The 22,643-nt window shown below is 43.7% G+C and overlaps 1 protein-coding gene and 1 long non-coding RNA gene across 5 annotated transcripts in view; one reads left to right on the top strand and one right to left on the bottom strand.

Moving 5' to 3' along the window:
* Nucleotides 1-22,643, top strand: part of VTI1A (vesicle transport through interaction with t-SNAREs 1A) — a 350,990-nt gene that overhangs the window by 292,674 nt on the left and 35,673 nt on the right. The window lies entirely within an intron of this gene.
* LOC109324025 lies at nt 703-16,809 on the bottom strand. The gene is made up of 3 exons (XR_002104826.1): nt 16,797-16,809; nt 12,537-12,539; nt 703-787 (listed from the first exon to the last, which is right to left on the bottom strand). It is a non-coding gene; the product is annotated as an uncharacterized LOC109324025 (long non-coding RNA).

The following is a 22,643-nucleotide window of genomic DNA, read 5'->3' as shown; positions in this document are numbered from 1 at the left end:
GCTGGGGATTCAGGCCAACCTGGACAGGCTCACAAGGTGGGTGGATCAAAACCTGATGACATTCAACATGGAAAAATGCAAGGTGCTCCAGCTCGGGAGACGGGGCCCACATCATACTTATAGGCTCGATAGTGCTACACTTGTTAGCACCACGACCAAAAGAGACTTGGGGGTCATGATTTATCACAGGCTCCACGTGAGCCACCAGTGCAATGCCGCAGGCCACAAAGCAAATAAAACTCTGGCTTGCATCTACTGATGCATCTCAAGCACGACTCGAGAACTCATCCTCCTGCTATACTCAGCCTTGGTGAGGCCACAGCTGGAGTACTGCATCCAATTCTGGGCTCCACACTTTAGAAAGGATGTGGAGAAGCTTGAGAGAGTCCAGCGGAGAGCCATGCACATGATTAGAAGTCAAGAGAACAGGCCTTATGAGGAGAGCCTGAGAGGCATGGGACTCTTCAGCCTGGAGAAGAGAAGGTTCAGGGGGGACTTGATGGCAGCCTGTGAGTATATAAGTGGCGTGCATCAGGAATTGGGAAACCATCTGTTCACCAAGGCACCCCAAGGGAAGATGAGGTCTAATGGCCACAAACTGCTAGAAGACTGTTTTAGACTGGACATAAGGAAAAACTTTACTGTCTGAGTCATATTTTCATAGTGCTTAGGGTCGGAAGGGACCTAAACAGATCATCATTCCTCCCCTGGGCAGAAATGAGTGTTGGGGTCATAACACCCCAGCCAGATATCTATCCAGCCTCCTCTTGAAGACCCCCAAGGTAGTCTCCAGAGTCTGGAATAGACTTCCCTCAGAAGTGTACAAGCACACACTCTGGATACGTTCAAGAAACACCTGGATGCTCACCTTGCTAGGGTCATCTGACCCCAGCTGGCTTTCCTGCCCTTTCGGCAGGGGGCTGGGCCCAATGATCTCGCAAAGTCCCTTCCAGCCCTAATGTCTGTGAAATCTAGGAGAGACCGTGTACGGGGACTAGAGGTCCAAGAGCTCGGAGGAGGGACTGTGTATGTGACCAGGGATCTAAGAGCCCGGAGGAGGGGATGTATGGGTGACCAGGGGTCGAAGAGCCTGGAGGAGAGGCTATGCATGGGACAAGGGGTCCAAGAGTGCAGGGGGAGACTGAGTAAGGGACCAGAGGGTCTGAGGGCCCAAGGGGGCCGAGTGTATAAATAGTCATGTCAATGAGAGAGAACCCCCGTGAGGCTTGGGGTGTGGTGTAAGGGAGAAAAAGGAGCCACATAATTTGCCCTTAAGGCTCCTGGTGCCTTAAGTCAGGCCAAGAGGGATTTACCAATCCTGAGGGCTAGATCAAGGCTAGTGGGGTCTCAGGAGAGACCCAATGGGAATTTATTGGGATTAGGGCTTACTCTAAGGCCTGTTGGAAGCTTCCCTGAATCAACCTATAATGTTAAGAGCAAGGCATGGTGGGCAAGCAAATCTAGGGAGTGTGGCATTAGAGCTTGAGCCAGGCAGGAGCGGCAAGGCCACTGGGGAGTGTCACGGCCTCCCCTGTGGCAATGAGCCCGTTGCATCTTTATTGACATTCAGAAATTAAACCTCTAGCTAAGGATTATTGCTGTGGGTCGTCTTAGGCCAGTTCTAGATAACCACCTTGCTCATTGCTTGACCTTTTCTTTCCTTAGGGAGCTGTGGTCAGCCCCTTTGACTCATTCCATAAAAAAACATGCTGGAGAATGACTTGGGGAAGGAAAACCTCAACCAATCTGTCCCCACATTTTCCTATCTCTTGAGGAGATTTGGTCAGTTTTTACACCGAGTAGACTAATAGTCTTTAAAACAGGCTTTCCGCTCCCTAGGGAATCTGTCTCAGACTGGCTGGAGTCCTGTAGCCTTGCAAAGCCACGTCCCTATTTACCTGCCCTCCCAACAGGGCAGTCTTTCACCTTTCCTGCAGCCTGCTGCTTCCTCCCTTCAATTTCCCGGTTCCTCCCATTGATTGCAGTGGCCAAGTTAGGGTCAAATTCCTCCCGTGGCCAGTGGAAACCATTGGCCACCTGCTCACTGATTCCACCTGAGTGCTGTAAACCTCCTTAGCCAGAAGTAAATCAGGCCTCTCTTACAAATTAGACCCCCAGAATGGCCCAGATCTGAGGGGTTCTGTGTGTTCTTGTTCCCCATTATGTCAGTGATCAAGATTTGCTTCTATTGTTTCCTTTCACTTGCTTTGGAAAGGAAGCTGCTTTGTCAGCAGGTCGGTACACTCCACCCACTGGTGAGGCAGTTTAGTGACCCTGAACTTTGACCTGAGGACATTTTGACCATGGTTGAGCCCATGACACACTGGCCCAAGAGGGGAAATGACATATGTCACCTTTTGCAGAAAAGAATCACTGCAACTAATATTTTCCTCTGCGCTTTATGTGAACAAAACATTTATTTTAAAGGATGCCATTTAAATGCTGCCTGTCACTCCCTGAAGGGAGGCTGCTGCAAAGAGATCTTCTTTGTGTAATGCAGCATGCGCTACGGTATGTACAGTAGGGGGGCTTGTCCTTTCTCTGTGATAAGCGCTGCACTGAAGCTTACTGTTGTTTGTGTGCGCATGTGAATCTCTCTCTCTGATGCAATGAGTGTGTTTGCTGAAATGGCTGGTGAAGTGCCCAGCACACACACTTGCTCCAAGAGAGTGACAGGATAAGGGAAGTGGCAGAAACAAAGATAGGAAAGGAGATTTTTGCACTAACAAGTGTAAACTGATAAGCATGAGCTGTACAGGAAATGTAGAGAATCCTAAGTGCCCTTGTCAGGCCAAAATTAGCTGTGCTAATGTGTTCCCAGCTACACAGTGCCATGAAGAAACTCTTATTTATGTTCTTATTTGTGGAAGGGAAAGTGCTGGCTCACTGAACTCTTCTTGTTGGCAAGCTAATTCCTATAGATCAGTAAATTTCTGACTGTGGCTATACATACCCAAGAAAGGGAGGAGTAAAGATGTTTTTATTAGCCCTGTAGATGAGTTATGCAACTGATCCAAGCTGAGTGCCTAATTATCTCAGACATATCACAACTGAATTATACTTGACAAAGTAAGAAGGAGAGAAAAGAATACCTAGAACTTTTTAGGTGGGCTTGGTTAGACTGAATATTCATATTACATCCTTCCCAGGGTTTGTGCTAGACCCATGTCTGGGTTTGGCACATGCAACATTGACTGCATGATCCATTAAGAAGTATGCACATTTTTAAGGGAAACATCTGTATATTGGGCCAAAGTGAGTACAGGCAGTCAAAATGGTTTTATGTTTAGAGCCTGGGACAGAGGGTCATGTAATTAGCACTTCGGACAACTGGAGAGAGAAGATTCTGTACAAGGGAAGGCTACAGGGCCATAGTATATGAGAAATGACTGCAGTTTATAGGGTCAAGGCTTTTTTTTTACTAATATAGGAACAAAGAAAGGGTGAAGTGGGCAATGTAATGAGAAACAAGACAGCTGGTATATAGTGAGAGTCTGCGTATGGGCGAAGGAAAGGCAAGAGGTAAAAATGATCCTGGGATTCTACTCCTTGGAAACAGAAAGAAAGTGCAGCAGTGTTTTCAGTACAGGTGCTCTCTTTGGGCGTATGTACACGACACGGGATTTAATGTTGGCTGCTGCAGAACTTAAATGGTGGTGCAGTGCAGTTCTGTTTGCACGACCCAGTGTTCATGTTTACGTGAATGGCGCTTTTGAGCGAGTTAAGCCCCCGTGTGTCATTCCCCGCAGATGTCAGTAGAGGGAGTCAAATACCAATTTACCCCCTAGAATGTCATTCCTAATCCATTACAGCAGGAGGCGCATGTGAGCCACCCAGGCTTCTCGGTCCCTGGACTCTCATAGGGCAGTCCTGACTGTCGGGGAGTCTTCCCCTGGTCAAGGTCACCCTTATCTTTTCTGCGGGAGGAAATATTTTAGGAGCAAAGAGAAGTAAGGTAATTTTTTTCTGTTGTTTGGAAAAGATTGGGTTTGTGGTGATCACTGGACATCCCAGAAGAAAAGTCCTGGAGACAGGTGGAGATGCAAGACTGGACTGAGGTGAGGAGGTCATGGGTACAGAGAGGCATTTGGGAACTACCAGCACAGAGAAAGTAATTGGAGCCATGCAGCCCTTGGAAGAAATGTGTCAGTACGAATAAGAATGTATGAAAGAGGAATGAGAGCCATACCCTGAAGTCAATGGGGCGAAAGAGAGAGGAGGACGAAGAAAATCAAAATGATCACCCTGAATGAAAGGGAATATGAAGAACAGACCGTAATGAAGGTGAAGGAATAGGAGCTGCAAGAAAGTGAGAGCAGAAGCCTGCAGACTCATGAGACCAGAGCAAAGGAGAGTAACTGGAGCTGAGCAAATGGAAGAGAGCCTAGTTTCAGTGAGTTCAAGGAGGCACCAGGAGCAGGAGACAGAGGTCAGATAAGATTTTAACAGATGGAGCAGAGATTTCATCAGGAATATGCAACAGGGAGAGTAGAAGAGAGAGCACGTACAAGGCTCATCAGGTTTTCAGGGTTAGATCCTGCAAGGTGTGAAACGGTGTCATTTTGGGGCTGGGTAGCTAATTTAGGGTTTCCTAATTTAATTTTATCAGATCTAATGTTATCCAGTTAGATGTGGCTCCATGTAAATAGATCTTGAGCAATTCAGTCAAAAACAAATACTGCACCTACCATAGTAAAGCATGTCATAGGTATGGAGCAAGGAAATATATATATATATATATATTTTATTTTTATTCCCCATGGACTAGCATGTCGTATTGTGCTTTTTGCAGACCTGAAGAAGAATGTTTCCCGTCAGGAATTTTTCCTCCTTCTCTAGGTTTGCAGTTTTGTACTGCTTTTTTTTAGTCTCCTGATTTATTTAACATATAAATGTTGATATAATATAATGTGAGCATCCATCCCTACAGCAAGACGAGGTGTGATGCTGACAGCCCTGGAAGGCGGGTGCCCGTCATGTGTGAATTCTTCTGTGTATCACCGTTTTGTTCCATCTGTGGGACTGCAGCAAAATATGGCTACAGTTACTTTGCTGAATAGGGTCTCCGGGGCGGGGGTAGAACAGCTGTAAGTGCACAAAGCACAGTTTTGTGTCCAAAAATCGTGTTTCCTCACTATGCATCTGATTTCCATAGCTCTCCACTCTCCTAAACTTCCAGCCGAGGGAGCTATGCGTGTCACCATGTGAAATTCCTCGTTGTCTTTCATGGGTCCGACAATGAGCGCGCACTAATTGTGCTGAAAAGAGCCTGGGCCGAATTGGACCAACCTGAAAAAAAAGTGCGTATACCGATTGTGCTAATCGGACTGCAAAGTAAGGCCGTGTCCACACTAGACGATTCTGCTGACATAGCTGCTAGTCCAGAAGAGGTGTCCTCCGTGATGGACAGTTGGGCCCTAATGTAGATATGCTTCTATTTTCTCTAGTTTCCTTGCACAGCATGGTTTTGAATATGCTGGCATCATAACTTCCCTACCTCACAGAAGAGTAAGTAACTATAGCCTCAGCAAAGTAACTATAGCCATATTTTGTTGCAGTCCCATAGATGGAAGAAAATGGTGATACACAGAAGCACACATCCCTTTGCTGTTCACAGCTCTGTACTTCTTCTTCAGGGTCACAGATTGGTTATCCTTGTTCTCCAAAAGAGAAAAGGAAAGCACTGCATATCAGGGGACACTGCTGAGCTTGGTCCTCCCTCTGGCGTGGAGCTTTCTTCAGGTCCTTGTGAACCTCAACTAAGAGGATCAGGTACATCAGTGATGTGGCGTAGAAAGTTTAAGGTCTTCCATCGATATTTGGCCAAGCTTGCGAGCAATATTGCAGGGCACGTATTTAAAGCCGTGGTTCAGTTCAGCTGTGCGATGCAATACTGCCGCACATGCACATTTAATGAAAACATGGATGGTCCAAAGATTAACCACCCCTTTTCCAAAAGAGCCCTTTGGAAAAATGGTGAGTGCAGGTGAAAGGCACTTTCCATTCCCTTTTGTCACAACCACGGGCCATCTAACCCCTAACCCTGAAGTTAAAAACTAAGTTGGTCCCATTTAGGCCTGTGAATGCACTGAAATGTCAAGTCCCCTGCCAGGCAAACACAGAGCAGAATTGCCAGGAAAACACTCTTACTCATCATACTGGTCTCCATAAATGGTATATCCTTTAGGAAATTGCATTTGGGATATGGAAAACTACAGTGTAGAGTAGAAATCGCTCTCTTGGAGGGAAGCCAATTTTCCTACCTGGCCTTTTTTAATATAGAGCTCTCTGGACTGTTCTTCACACTGTAATCTATGATCTGCAGCTTCCTTAGTCTCTGGCTCCTTTTACATATATATTCTCTAGGCTGTCAGCTATTGGCACAAGAGAAAATATCTAGAGAACTGATTCCTGTGACAAATTAGTACATGTAAGAAAGAGGGGGGTTTTTATCCCTGCCTGTGTGATGTGCCAGAATGATTGACTCCAAAAGACGCCTGCCTAACTCAAGAGGCAGCTATTAGCTTTGGTAGTGACCATCCTCATTTAAGGCGACTAAGATTATTACATTATATTTCTGCGTAATCCAAAGCACAACTTAATGCTACTCTAGTCTGTAAAGCAGAGGGGGGAAGGTACAAGCAGCCAAAAATGATTGCTGTTTTTGTGCATATCCAGAAAGACAGTGATGCTCTGTGTGTTGTAATAAGAGTTTAGCGTAATCCTGTCAGGAACGGGAGAAACCTGATCGTCGCATGTAACAATGAATTTGTGGCGCATGAAGAAAACAAGAGAGGACTCCTAGACAGCTACCCCATGGGCAGGCGAAAGGGAAAAGGAAAAACAAAAGCGTGATGGGAGTTGTTTTTCCAACCCAACGTCTGTCTGAGCAATAAGAGGGGCAACCTCTACCAACCCTCCGGCATGTTTCATTGCAAGATCGCCCTGGGCTTTGCGAACGTACGCTAAGGTTTGCTACACCTTATTTTGGGTGATAATAGCTATTTCATTACCACTGATGAAACCGAGGCCTGGGATGATTTCAGTGATGTGTCCTCCCGGTCACAAGGACAGCTGTTATCAGAACGATAATTAAAACCTGCGCTCTGCCGTCTACAGTGGGCTTCTCGTATTTGCTCGTGCCATAAACCACATCTTGAAGAGATTGCTTCATTTGCCCATCTCCTTTCATTTGCAATCACTAAACTTTCATGCTATTTAGTAGGAAACATTAATATTAGGAAAGTATTAGCTTGTAAAGTTGGTAAGCACCTGGACAAGCCAATGCTGACAGCAGCCCCTCACTGCTCCATAGACCACAGTCTGAGAATCTGTTTTAGGTACCGTCCCTCAGTAGATTATTTCCAGCTTTGAAAGGCAGCATGGCAGATTGCTATGTAAGGGTGATGCTAGGGGAAATTTGGGGCCAGGGAATCCATTGCAATTTTTTTTTTGAAGGAAAAGGAAAAAAAGATGTGTCGTAGGGCCATTTAATTCATTTATTTTTTTAATATTGAGTTTTAAAATTTGAGCAAGTTTAACAGATCGGGAAGGGGGATATTTACATAGAGACATCAATGACATCTTTTAATTTTGTCTCTAAGTTTTATCTCGCATCTCCCTAGTTTCAAAACTTTTCGTTGTTTTTTTTTACTTCCCGCAGCAAGAAAGTAGTGAACTCTATCGTGAGAAGGGTTTGTGCGTGTGGCTCTGGAGGCTGTTTACTTGTACACATGATTTGCACATAGGATCTGTCTTTCTTATTGCTCATTTAAAACCATGACATGCTCCACTTAAGCTAGGCCTGCTAATACAGGAAGAAGAGTCATTTAGAGTTGACAAATTCCAACCACCAAAGCTGCTTGCTCATTTAAATTCGGCCGTCCTGTCAGGGCACCCTACCGACATCGTTCCCTATTGTTTCTGCTATTATCACTCGCTTAATGCAGGACATAGTGTCGGGAAATTCCTGTCTGGCACTTACAAGGTGTTTCTAAAAAGAGGAACAAGAGAGTCAAGAGTACACACAGAGCAGAAGGAAATAGCAAAGGGGAGTGGCGGCAGCAGAGAGGAATTCAAGATAATGGCAAGGGCTGGGAAGACGGGCAGAGATGATCTCAGCCAGACCAAGAGAAAAGCAATGAGAGGGCTCGCTAATGAAGGCAGCTCTTGCATCTCCTATGATTTTAACTATTAGAAATGAATCCCTTCTTTTCCTATGCCTGAAGAAGCGTGTTTGTGCCAGAAAGCTTTCAAAGAACAATTTTGCTGACTATTTAGGTGGTCTAATAAAAAATAAATAACACATTTACCATGTCTGCTTCGGCCTTAGACCAACATGGCTACAACAGATCTCCCTTCTTAAGTGACTCAGGAAGTGGTTGGAGGATGATGGAGCAGGAGGAGTTATATTCCAAGGACGCATTGCAATGCTGAATCTTTACTGTCCTTGCAACAAAGAGGGCCAGTACAAAAGAGGAGCATCCTCTTTGAATCAAAGTAATCTGGGAAGAGAGACTGCTTTATGCAGTTAAAAATAGATCCCTCCATAATTTCTTAAGGAAGAGCCCAGGGTGGGCCAGCTGGTTGAAGGTTAAGGATTTTTTTGTGTGTGGCCTGGTGAACAGAGGGAAATTGGTATCGGTGCCTCCCACTTATGCCAATAAGCTGGTTATGATGGACAGAACATCCCTGCACACACTCGCGCAACATAAAGAGATTACTCTGTACTATCATTTGTTAATAACAATGTCGTTTTCTGTCATATAATTAGAAAATACATCTTGCTTTGCCTCCAAGCACTGTAGCCTTATTGCATTTGCACATTTTTCATAATATTTCAAGTGTACTGCCCAGATAACATTAATGAATATATTAGATAGGCAGGCACTTTTAAGGAAAAATAATAAACATACTTGTATATTAAAAAGTTAATTCAGTCTGGAGCCAAACAGGTAATTTTCCCTTCAGCATTTTTTCACTCAACTAAGACAGGTTGGACTAGGAGTGCAGTCACCCTGTCTACAGAGCCTGGCTTGGCTTGCATTCCAGGGGCGAATTTTCTTCAGAGACAGACAGCAAGATGATCTGATTGGCTTCAGTCCAGAGCATGCTCACAAAGGCTTCTTTGATGAAGGGTTTCTTGGTAAGCACTGTACCAAAAGCTGCCTGCCACCCTCCTTTCAAAGATACCCATTTACAGTAATTCTGGAAAAAAAGAAAAGTGAAATAAGGGTTTACCACAAGAATAATTATGCTGCTTGGCTTGAACAGAGTGAGGGGGAAGGGGGGGAAGTTATTAAGTCAACTGCTGGATGTTGAAGTAGCTGGTTGGCACCGATGCAAGAACATAAGGCATGTGCAATTAAGCTCATTAAAGCATCATCGTTTTGCTTATCAATCTTTTCTGAAAAGGGTGGGGTGAAGCAGTATATATTAAAACATGGCGACTTTTCCAGATAAGGAGCTATAGCTACCTGTTTGACTTTCAGAGCAGCACAATGGTGTATCCAGCCAGTGACGGCATACTAGATTAACTGTTTTAACTCCCTCTTGTACGAGAAAGATTGATTAACAGGGGTTTGGTATTGTTTCCCTACACTCCATTTGTGAGCCGGGCAGAAGCAGTATCAGTCCAGCCTCCAGGCGGTTGTTATCTTCTGTGCTTTATCTCCATTAGTATCCAGATGTGGTCTCCCACTTATCCATCACTTTTTGGTTTCCTTCATTTGTTCTCATAACCATAGGCTTTCAGATCAATATTTGCCTAGGCCTCCACTCCTTAGGGGTGAATGAGTTTATCAGAGCCATCGTTTCCTCAGTCTATGGACAGCACTCGCCGACAGCGCAGCGTGCGTTTTATGGACTGTGTCACGTGCTCCCCTATAGGAAGCAGAAACTTTGGCATTCACAGAAAATGGTCAGCTGAAGTATTACTCATGAGCGCAAGTGTTTGCAATTCCCACTGTACAGGAAGCATCGACTCGCCTGGCGTCGCTATACGTTGGGTGTGGCTGGCCAGTGGAAGGGTATAGCCAAGGGCTCGAGGGCAGCCTCTCCCAGCAGGCTGTTGATCCAACATCAGAGCTCTCTACTGCCATTGGAGACCCCTAGTATGGTGGTCACCAACCAGTGGATGTCGATCCACTGGCAGATCTCAGAGCCTCTTGGAGTCTATCCGAGGCTGAGGCGGGGGGCTGAGTGCCCATGTGCATGCACATGCATGCCCCAGCCCAGCAGGTCAGTCCTTGGGGGAGAGAAGGAGCGGGGGCTCCCCTGCAGTGAAAGACAATGCCACAGAGGCAGGAGCAGGGGTAAGTTGAGTGGGGCCCCAGCCGGGTGGGACTTACCTGTTGGGAGGCATGCCCCCAGATAATTTTTCTCCCTCTGCCTCAGTCTGCCCCCCTCTTTCCTCCCCACAGATTTATCTGCTGGGGTGGTGGCAGCAGCAGCAAATGGTAGATCTTGGGTTGCCTTTAAATGCCAAAGGTGATCTCCTGTTTAAAAAGATTGGAGACCACTGCCCTAGTGGAAGCAATGTCAACACTGCAGTCTGCCCCTCAACTGTTTCCACAGCCACAGGGATGCCCCGTGAGGGAGAAAAAAAGTTCATTTTCTTCTAGGAACATGGAAAATAGTTCATAGGGATACAGCAGTGGATGTAGAGAACCAGTTCTTTGGACTTCAATAGCCCCTCTCATCCCAGTATCTGAAACTACTGTACGTATTTACTAAGCCTCATTATACCCATCTGAGGAAGGTGAACCTATCCTCCTTGAACAAATGAAATCAGGAAGGCATGGAGAAGTTAAGCAGCATGCCGATAATCCCACTGGAAATTTGTGAGCAAGCAGGACAAGATGAGATTTCCCTACACTTACAAATTCAACTTTTCTAATGGGTCCTCCGATGAACACCCTCCTGGGCTCTTTCTCATAGCGTATTACGTAGGTTGTAGTCATCTTTAACATGTTCTTATGGAATCGTCTGTTTTTCCTCCCTTAATTTTTCATCCATTCCCAATATGCTTCTCTCTGTGGCAATGCTCTAGCTGTTTTTTGGGTGCACTTTTTTAGCTACTGTTCTTTGAAGAGTTGTTTGAGTGTCTCTCCTACATTTTATTTGAGAGGTAAAGACTTCTTGAGGTGATATCTCTCATTGGATTTTATTAATATTGTATTCTGAATGTATTTTTTTTATCAATCATTTAAAATTTGAACTCAAAGCAAGAAGGAAAAGAAGTTTAAAAAGAGGAGCCAGAGGAAATATTGATGTGAAGAGGTGTGGAAAGAGTAGTGTCACTACTACAGACATATAAGTTTCATGGTTGGGTGGGAATGGAAGCCAGCTTGAACTTGAATTCTTGATTTGATCAAGGTAGTGTAAAAACAGACCCCAAAGGACTTCCAGTAGAGAAACTGGATTTATATTTTACATATGAGCTGTAGTTGAAGCCAAATGTTCATTCCACTCAAATTGTGTAGGTGGATTACTTTACTTGCAGCATTGAAGTATCATGTTTTTAGCTGCTAATAAACTTAATAAAATCCATTTCTTATTTCCCCTGGTATACAAGGTTCAGAAGCTTTGGTGAGCTAACCAGTGGTGTCATGAAATGTCATTTGTCAAGAAATAAGCAAATGACATGTATGAATCAGAACCAGTGCGTGTGTATAGATGTAGATAATGATTGTTCAGTTGTGTTGCTGTTATCAAACCCTTCACTTTTCCATTGCATCAGATGTATAGCCAGATTAACAGGTTCAGAAAAGTTAAGAATTTATCTAATCAACATCAGCCCAGCAATGAACCAAAACATGTGCAGATTGGTTCAAGAATAGCTTCCGCACCAACAAGTCCCTCACTTTGCAGAATCAGACCTACCTTTTCATGCCATTCATAATTAGACTGTGGAATTCATTGCCTCTGGCCAAGAATTTGGCAAAATTAAAAGGAGGATTAGATGTTTATATGGATAACAAAAATATCCAGAGTTGTTTGTGCTAGCAAAAAAAGTATGGGAATGGAGATAAACCTGCATTTCTTCATGGTTTAAGACTCTCTCAACTATTAGCAGCGCTGGATTAACGCATAGGCAAACTAGGCACATGCCTAGGGCCCTAAGTGCAGAAGGGCCCCAGCTGTGGTTATTTTACGTATTAGAATTATTGAGTGAAAAAAGTAATATCAATTACAATATTAAGTAGGGGCCCCTGAGTTTGTTCGCCTAGGGCCCACTAAAGGGTTCATCCAGCCCGGAAGGTGAGGTTCAGATTCAAAGAGAGCAAGGTAGCCAAAAGAATAAACTGCATGGAGAATGAAAGACACTGGAAGCAGGAGCAGTGTAGTTGTGGGGTGTGAAAAAGTTCGTCTCCATCCTCTCTAACTGCCCTTCAGGTATTTGATGACTGTTATCAAATCCCCCCTCAGTCTTCTCTTCTCCAGACTAAATAAACCTAGTTCTTTCAGCCTTTCCTCATAAATCTTGCTTCCCTCTTCCCTAATTGTTTTTGACATTCTGGAGGGGGGGACGACACAAACTATAGGGAAGGGTTTGGAGGAAATAATGAGATGGCTTCTGAAGTCTGAGATTAATATCTTGAAGTGACCCATCCATCCTTTCAGGGTTTGGACATCGCTGCCTATGTTTCCTTAATCCTTGCTCTAAATTGCTCCTGGCTTGGTAGGCATCCGTTGTGTTAATAAATGTTCTTATTGTTGTCAGCAAACCTGTCAAAACTTGTGCTCTTCCTGTAATGAGTAGATCTTGTAGTGGATGTAGCAGACTGGAGCAGATTATCATGTAATCCCAATGATTCTTTCTGATCTACGTGTGGATCGGAATAGGAGGGAGAAAGGAAGAGGTTGTATATAATGGCACTGTTCTTCCACTTTGTGGGATCCTACAAAAGGCTCATGATGGGATCCATGTGTAACTCTGAAAATGGGCCCTTTGGGATCAAAGGTTTACCAAGCTTAGAAAACAAGAGTTTTATTAGCATGGTGAAAGAGGAACCATGGACGGGATGGATTTATTCTTTCCAAGACCCAAAACTTCCTATAAGGATATTTTTACGAAAGATAATGCATCTCCAAGTGATGTTTTGTGTTCCACGGCCCCCTCTTGCTGCAGACCCCACACGAACGTGGTTAAGTTGCCACTGGAAACTAGGAAGATTGCTGGTCCGGTTGCAACAAAATCACTGAATTAGTAAGGAGGGACTCCGTGAATGTCCGTATGTTGTCTAGGACCTCTAGGAGAGTTACAAGATTTGGGGCTTGGATCTCCAGATTCTTCTGTGTGAGGTCCCTACCACCCTCCTTTGGGAGAAGTTAGAAGAATTTTTGGCAAGGGGGGGGGGCCTCACAAGCAATTATTTCAATGGCATTCTACAGCCCTTTCCTAAGGGGGGTTTCAGCAAGGAAAAAATAGGAGTTTTCCAAAAGGCCTAATTTTCTAACTTAAACAAAAAAAAAAGATTCCTACAACCAGTGAACATAAGGTGATCACCCTCGTCAGTCTGTTTGTGGAAAATGACTGCAAATGAGTGTTTTCACCAGTGCGGGATTCTAATTGGTTGAAAATACTACCCTGAAATTATTTGGTCTTTTAGTTTCTGATGTTTAGTCTTTTTTTCTTTTTTTTTTAGCCTGGGTAAACATGAATAATTTCCTTGTCGGGGCCATAGTACATTTCGGAAAAGTATACCTGTGGTCATCTTTTGTATATCATTTTCATTAGCTTTGTGTGGACGTTGCTTGGGATGGAAAAAAACCAGATTTCCATCAGTCAGTACTCTAAGTGTGTGTGTGGGCGTGGGTGTGGGTGTGGGTGTGTGCATGCGCCCGCACACATGTACAAAAGAGAGAGAATATGTAAACTGCTCTTTACCACACACGAGCAATAAAATCTAATATCACTTGAGATTCTGATGCAAAGCTTTTAAATTGGCTTACGCATCGCGTTCTTCTCAGAAGAATCTGTTGGCCCGAAGTTATGTAACCATCTAATGAGGTAGTTGTGGGGGTCTTTGCAATCCTGGAAAACGAAAGACTAGAAAATTACAACGCTGAGCTCATGTTTGCTAAAGTGATCACGCCTAAATGGTGTGCTGGGTTATCTTGGAGTATAATCAGTGTAACCTATTTGAATAGAGCTGTCTTCAAAATAGAGATCTGCGAGTAAGATTTGTTTTCATTTAGACCTTACTTTCAGCGATAGGATTACCCTGAGGTCTGTATATCTTCAGGCTTTTATACAAACAAGCAGCTTAAACAAAACGGCCATTATTATACTGATTTAGGGAGAGAGAAAAGCTTTGTTTGCTTTATTGAGTTAAGATTGTGTGTGAGACAAATAAAGCCTTCCTTTCAATGTAAGTTTCGTCTTATTCAATATAATAACCGTTTATTTAAAAATAAATGTTACAAAGTCCAACATTATTCTTAATGCCAATTCAATTTGTCACCTTTGGGTTTTAACTTACTTTTAATCCTGGAGGCTAGTAAATTCAGTGCTCTTCCATCCAGCTGAACTGGTATCACTATATTTATCACTGTTGGGGTAGATATAATCAATTTTCTTCATGCTATAAGAGCTGACCTTATACTTCCTTTTCCTACCGTCTACTCAATGGCCTCATTAAACTCTTTTCAGTGTGCTGATTTATTGCAGCCACGCACAGTTTTGTGCTCTGTGTTGTTTCCCCCACCAAAAAATTTAAGTAACTCTTGTTCAACATTTCTTTTACTGAGCGCATCAAGTTTTATTTACTATTTTAATGCTTCTGGTAAATAAAATAGGATGTGAAAGCTCTGAGCTCAATTAGCAACTTAAAATCCTAACAAAGGGTGTCCAGTCACTTATCTCATGGATGCCAGGGGTCCCATTTCCTATGGCTGCAAGAAGGAATGCATGCACGTTCTCTTCAGTTCCAGGAGATACTGCAACTAGTAACGCTGCATTCAGAGCTCCAGCTACAGCTGTGAGGTTTAAACTGTTGTGCAACCAAAGAAAGAGCGAAAACTGAGATTGGGAGGAGTAGATGTACTGAACTAGCCCTGGGAAGGTTTGGGGGGCGGGGGTGATTTTGTTTCTTTTTTTTTAACGTAACTTAGTAAAGTTGAAACAGGAAAAAAGATAAGGGAACTGCTTAGAATCAGCAAAGAAACAATCGAGTGAAACTGTTCTTGAACTGCCTGTGAATTAGCCTGGCTGTCCTGTGGTCTACTTCCACTAAGTCAAATAGTAAAAGGGCCCTCAGAGAATTTTTTTTTTTTTTTTTGCAGAATGTGTGAGAACAGCCATTTGCAAGTGAAAAATTGGTAGTGGGACGTGTTGATTTTCCCAGTCTCATGCAAATGGCAGCGGAGTGCAAGCAGGCTGGCATGGGAGCAGCTCTAGAAGTCACTTGGAGTTGTGCTCGTCTCAAAACACCAATGTCTGTCGTTATCACTTTGTGTTAAAATAAAAATATTTAAAAAGAGAACGGCCAAACTTTCAAAAGTTCATATTAGAGCAGGAGTGCTTGACTCCCCAGACTGCAGAGCCAAGCCCTCCAGCCCACGGTGGTCCCCACAGGCTTGAAAATATTGTTATAGGGAGCAGTGGCAGCAAACGCTGCTCCCCTGCTGCCACATTTCTGGACCCCTGGGGAGTCCCACGGGCCAGATAGTATGCTAGATCAGCACGCAGAGGGGAGTCCCACAGAGCCCAATACAGACACACAGAGGCAGAGCCCAGTCTGGTAGCACAGGACTCAAGGAGGCAGCGTAGAGCCAAGGGAGACAGCATGGGGCTCCAGAGCTGGGGGAGAAGCATGGGGCCCTGATCCCATGGCCTCAGGGAAGTGGCGTGGTGCCCTGACCTGGCGGCACAGGGCAGAGAGGTGGCTGGATCTGAGGGTGCAGGCCAAGGGAAGCAGCACAGGGTACCTACCGTTTCAGCAGCACAGGGCCAGTCCTGGCATGTGGATGCTGAATTGAGCTTTAGACCAACCCTGTACCACTCATCTGGCCTGCAGCACCAAAAGGTTAAAGCTCTCACATGCTGACCTTAGACTTAATTTTTTTTTTTTTAATGTCTAATTTTCTTGCTATGGGCTTTTCTGTTTCCTTGTAGTTGGCATTTGTCTGTGCTTGATCAATGGCAAAGACTGGCTTGTTTGACCAGGGTTTATAATATATTTCACCTATGTGTTCTCAGACAACAGCACTGCATCACAATACTGGGACTGCAAGTACTTATTTAAATAAAGTGTTTCTTTCACATTCAGTTTCACTGAAACGTCTTTTCAGTCTTAAGGGGTTTCGTAATTTCATTTTACTTTGTTTAAGGACTTTCAGAGATAGTATTCTTTTTAAATGTATCCCAGGCTGACTAATTTACTTTAGCTCATTTGTTTCAGAACATGCTCGTTATATTTACAGTACAAAAGAGAAAACTCAGATCAATCTCAGTCTGTTGAGTAAATGAATCAATTTGCAAGTAACATCGAGCTTAATTCTGTCATTTCAAGCCGGCATTGAGTTTCCTTTCCTGTGTTAGATGAGACTGGAAGGTAAAGCAGTTTTCACTGGAGGACACTAATTCACTTGCCCCTGTACTGTACTGAAGGATCATTTAGACGGTATTTAAAAAGCTGCTGGTGTCTCATTTTCCATGTATGTAATAGATCAGACCGTTTAGGTTGGGTTGATCCAGTCTACCATGACTTAAATGTTGGAGCAACGCAAATAAGTAACAGCGGTGTTTGGAGGCGAGGAGGAATTTTGATCGAACTCGAGGAATTACTCACGAGCACCACCTCAATGAAAATAGACCAAACCAGGAAAGTTTTAAACCGATACTTTTTGAAGCCAAGAGGCTGTACAGCATTTGATAGAAGTGAATGAATCAGTGAGGACCCTGTCCCAAAGCATGTTACTGTTTCCCTTCAGGCTACGTCTGGCTTACAGGGAAGTTTCTTTCTGTTACACTTTCACAGACATGATGGAAAGAAGGAAGTCCCATACTTCTAATTTGGCTTGTGTATTCCAGAGCTCCATTGTTCAATGTTGTCATTTTAAGAAGTAGTTAAGATTAAAGTTAGATAGCAGACATGCTAGGTTACAAAACCAGTCAGAGGAGCTTGACAAGTTTGAAGCCTTCACCCAAAGTGGTATTTAACTGGAAAGATATTTTAAGTAACATTAATTAAAATGTATTATTTCACCTCCTCTCTGTTGTTCCTTTATTCAGGTTTCAGCCCAGAGTTTGCTATTTAAAACTCTTCTGAACTCCTCCTCCAATCATATGGTTTTCAGTAACAGGTCAGGTCTTGTTTGGCCAAATTTCTAGAGAGTGAATGCCAGAGAAATATGATGGTGATGGTGATGCTCTAGCAAACATTAACCAATTGGCACATGGATAGTTGGCTATTACTGCCTATCCCTGTGGTCAACACCATTTTTTAAATGTTCCAAAGGCCCGTTTCAGAAGTTAGCATTTCCAGGAATAATAATATAGAGTTATAGCAAAGTGATCAGTTGACAGAGTGATGTAATTTGTTGGAAGTCCTACCTTCCACTGGCTGAATTTCTGGGAATTACTGAAGTTACTTATGTATAGGTATTTAGGTACTTGAGGAGCAAAGATTATTAATGTTAATTCACTATTTATTAATTATCATTATAGTGTAAGAGTGATTTATCTGTGATGGTCCAGAAATTATGCAAAAAGCAAGGATTTCTTAGGGGAATATCTTTTATTGGACCAACTATGTAGTGGAGTTAGACAAGCTTTCAAATGCAAAACATTCTTCGTCAGGTCTTGCATTCGAAAGCTTACCTAGATCTACTACGTAGTTGGTCCAATAAAAGTTATCACCCAAAGAACTCCTTGCATTTAACAGAAATGAGAGGCATTTTGATTAAGGAAGGAGATGTATTCCCTGCCTCAATGATACAATAAAGAGAATTAAACAATAGGAAGGGAATGGGAATCAGAGGAGGCATGGCAGAAGGATCTTCCAGTTTGTCAGTCCAGACTTGATGGTGCATCAGTTTTATTTTCAGTTGTTGTTTCATTCGTTTTGGAAATGGTGGAAGATGCAAGTCTTGCTCAAGGATTTAAATAGTACCATAATGGTTTGGTTGACCAGAAATGGGACAAGATTTCATGCACTGTACATACCAAACTAGACATTACAGCATTATTCTCAAGAGCCAGGTACCCAGGGAAGCATCAATGCTGTAGTGAAAGCGATGACAAATGACTTGGTAGGTGATGATGTCATAAACACAGGCAGATTAGGGATTATGTAGGAATATGAGGGCACAGACCAAGAAGTCTCAACCTGATGTAGTGGAGAATAGGCCAGCATATTGGATGTTGCCATTTGGTGGTAGAAATGCCTGTAGGAAGTTTGTGACCACCATAACAATAATCAGCATCCCGAAAAACATTACAGCCCAGTATGGTGTATTCAACCCTCCAGTGATCAGTGCCCCTTCTGGTTTTGCTACCTTAATTTTCTTTGTTGGTCTCATTTAGCATGGAATACCATTTCTATGCAGACGTGTGATGCCATAAAGCTCTTTACCCTTCTACAGGTGCCATTCATGTGAAGACCTGAAGGTACATTAATTATCATGGGCTCTTTAATGACTCCCATGGCCAAAAGCTCAGTTTTTCACATCAGCAGCAAAACAGGTCTTCCGCCTAACAATGTGGTGAAGCATCAATACAGGGCTGCCTTAAAGGGAAAGGTGGCATCTCGAGGTTTCACACACTCCACTTCCATCACCTCCTTGGTGTACTGAGAAAGTTTTTCTTCCGTATACTGACCCATTCCAATGCTTACAAAATCTGCTTTCATTTTCTTTTTCATCCCTTGTGACAACGTATTTAGCAGAATTCACAGATTTGTTGAAATCTGACGGGGCCGCGCTGTAAGCACTTTTGCTGCAGCCTACAAACTCTGCTGAAGTCACAGCACTTAGTGGTTTGACTTCAAGGCCCCACCGTTCCTTTTTTCTCATGCTAGGTCATGAATTTCAGTACCTAAATATGAAAAGGCTTGAACTGCATTCCTCTGCAGTAATTTTCGGAAGTGCTATTGTATTCCAAGTTAACAAACGAAACCTAACCTAACACATTTTAAAGAGCAATTTTTAAAGCTGTTAAAAGAGTAGTTTTGCGTGTTCATAATCTTTTTTGTGTAATGGATGAAGTTGTCACTGAAGAAAATGAGGTGATAAGATCAAATGACTACCAATTATAGATGCTAAAAAAAAAAAAAAAAAAAAAAGCTTCCTTTAGAATAGCCAAATACTCTATTTTTTACATTACATTTGTTTAAAATATGTGGAACTAAAGCTTAAAATTCAGATACCAATATAGATTCATAGACTGTAAGGCCGGAAGGGACCTTGGAAGATCATCGGGTCCAGCCCCTTGCACCAAGCAGGGATGATAACGGGGGGTCAGGTGACCCCAGCACGGTGACCATCCAGTCTCCTCTTGAAGATTTCCAGGGGAGGCAGTTGCACCACCCTTAGGGGGAGCTTATTCCACAGTCTGGACACCCTAGTTGTGAAGAAGTTTTTCCTAATGTTGAGCCTGAATCAAGCTTCCAGGAGTTTGAATTTACTCCTGGTTTTCCCCTCTGGTGCCCTGGTGAGCAGTTGCTCACTGAAAATATCTGGAAGTTCAGAGATTCTAGTTCTCCCAGCCGTAGGAATTAAAATATTTTGTATGTGTTGTAACATTTATTACATCATATCCTCATAGCTGTATATTCCCAAATTCACCATATCTGCAAAGTGCTCAGCACTGTAAGATATTCAACCACTTAGTGGCAAAGATGGCTACAGGACACAGAAAGGATTGTAGGAATAATCCAAAAAATGCTTTATTTTTGTTTTTTTGTGCGGAAAGAGGGGAGAAGGAGGGTTGAAGAGCATATACGAATAACACCTTCCTGCTGCCGATAGTCACATAGCAATGGCATGCCGTAGTCATTCCCATACTGTCAAAAGCAGCTTTGGGGTTAACATCACACCTTAAAAGTGAATGTGTTTTCAGGGGTTGGGTGCTGAGCTACTGCTGAACACGGTTGAGCGCCCCAAAAATATAGACCCTCCCCCCAAATCCCTTGTTACTTCTAAAATAATGGCCTGAGTCCTACATCACTGCCATAATTTCAGATTTAGCAAAGCACTATAGCTGAGGCCTGTGTATGCATGAAGACTGATGCTGTAAATCAAAGCCATATTTGGAGACTTCAGAAAGTGAAACAGCATCTGCAACAATACTAATCCACAAGTACAAAAAGAGAACTTATTTTTAGTGCTGAGCTGACACAAAAACAGCAGAATAAAGCAAAACTAATTTAAGTGGGGTAGTGGGAAGGGAGTTACTTTCGGGCTGTTGGGGGGGGGGGAGTCCAGAAAGTAACATTTAGTCCAAAAAGTAGCATTTCTCCCAGCAAATAATAAATACCTGGAAAATAAGGACTTATAACTGCAGTGCCCTCCTCAACCATAAATATAGCACCAAGTGTTTGCCAAGCACTGGAAACTGGACAAGAGCCTTGAATGGGGCTCTCCTGTATGGGATAGGAACAGTATTATCATTAGAGGAGTAACCTGAAAAAGTTAAGAGGCAGCCTGGTTTTGTTATCAGGATAAATATTTGGGAAATGAGGCATGGAAAATTCAGGGTTTGAAAGGCAAGAAGTCAGCAACAGGATTAAAAAATAAATGTTAGATAAATGTCTTCCCATTCTTGAACCTAGATGCTAGTCTGTAGTGGGATAATCTTGGACCTCTTTCAGGAGGGTGTGCTTATCACTTTACCTTCTAAACCCAGGGCGCGTCTACACGAGACGCTGACTGCATAGTAGCCTGATACTACTGCGCAGTAGTGTCGTGTGGCAGCAACCATGATGCGACATTACTGTGAAGTAGCATTAGGCTACTGCGCAGTAGAATTACAAAAAGGCATTCGCCAGCACTACTGCACAGTAACTTGGGTTGCTGCGCATTTATTTAGTGCGTGTTTATATAAATGCCTAGTAACCACTGTGCAGTTGTGTCTCATGGAGACACAGCCCCAGCATAGTAAGATCTGGGCGGGGTTTGAAGCATTGGGGTCCTAGAGTCTCATTTCTCCCATAGGTACCATAGAAAATGAGGGTTGGAAGGGACCTCAGGAGGTCACATCTAGTGCAACCCCCTGCTCAAAGCAGGACTGTCCCCAACTACATCATCCCAGCCAAGGCTTTGTCTAGCCAGGGCTTAAACACCTCCAAGGATGGAGATTCTACCACCTCTCTGGGTAACCTGTTCCAGTGCTTTATTACCCTCCTGATGAGACAGATTTTCCTAATAGCTAAACTAAACTTCCCTTGTTGCAACTTAAGCCCATTGCTCCTTGTTCTGCCATCTGCCGCCACCAAGAACAGTCCAGCTCCTGAAGGGAGTTAAAGGCTGCTATTAAATCCCCTCTCAGTCTTCTCTTCTCCAGACTAAATAAGCCAAGTTCCCCCAGCCTCCTAACCATTTTTGCTGCCCTATGCTGGACTCTCTCCAATTTGTCCACATCCTTTCTGTAGTGCGGAGCCCAAAACTGGATACGCTACTCCAGATGTGGCCTCACCGGTACTGAATGGAGGAGAAGAATCACTTCTCCCTATCTGCTGGCAACGCTCCTACCAGTGCAGCCCAGGATGCCATTATCCTTCTTCCCAAAAAGGGCACACTGCTGGTTCCTTTCAGGTCCCCCCAGGTCCTTTTCTGCAGAGCTGCTGCTTAACCATCAGTCCCCAGTCTGTACCGGTGCATGGGATCATTCTGTCCTAAGTGCAGGACTTTGCACTTCTCCTTATTGAACCTCATGAGATTTCTTTTGGCCCAGTCCTCCAGTTGGTCTCTTTGAATACTAGCCCTACCCTCCAGCATATCTCCTATTCTTTCCCAGCTTGGTGTCATCTGCAAACTTGCTGAGGGCGTACACCCTCCCATCTTCCAGGTTGTTGACGAAGATATTCAACAAAACCAGCCCCAGGGCTGACCCCTGGGGCACTCCACTTGATACCGGCTGCCAACTCGACATCGAGCCATTGATTACTGCCCTGTTGGTTGGAGCCCAACCGTCCAATCTGCTAGCTGGCAGGAGCTTTCTATCCACCTTGCGTTCATGCAGCCCATCCAACCCGGACTTCCTTAGCTTGCTTGCAAGAGTGTTGTGGGAGACTGTAGCAAAAAATTTGCTAAAGTCACGGTATATACCATTCTTATTGTCTAAGCTCTGCCTTCCCTCATCTTCCACCATTCAGCCAAAGTGTTTTGTCTCTACCAAAAGGTTAGGCACGCTAAATCATACACCTTAATTCCCCTGTATGTGTCAAGTGCCAGAACAGCTGGCTAGCTGACCTTTGTTTGTTGCTTCCCGTAAAAGCTGTGACCCTCATTAGGAAAGCTGAATGCTTCTAGAAAGTACCACTGGGGCAACAAGTAAGTTCTAAGAGCCTATTGATCTGGTACATTTGTTTTCAGTGTGCAAAGGGAAGATGCTTTTGTTCAGAGGCTGGCACCAAACTCTTGCTACGGTAGGTTCAGCGCGTCTCAGGACTGTATGATCGCGGGCGCCTGAGAGCTGA

Source organism: Crocodylus porosus, unplaced genomic scaffold (assembly GCF_001723895.1).
Source record: "Crocodylus porosus isolate Cpor-Errol unplaced genomic scaffold, CroPor_comp1, whole genome shotgun sequence".
Taxonomy (NCBI): Eukaryota; Metazoa; Chordata; order Crocodylia; family Crocodylidae; genus Crocodylus; species Crocodylus porosus.
The sequence above is the reverse complement of the archived record's forward strand: the minus strand, read 5'-3'. Positions and strand labels throughout refer to the sequence as shown.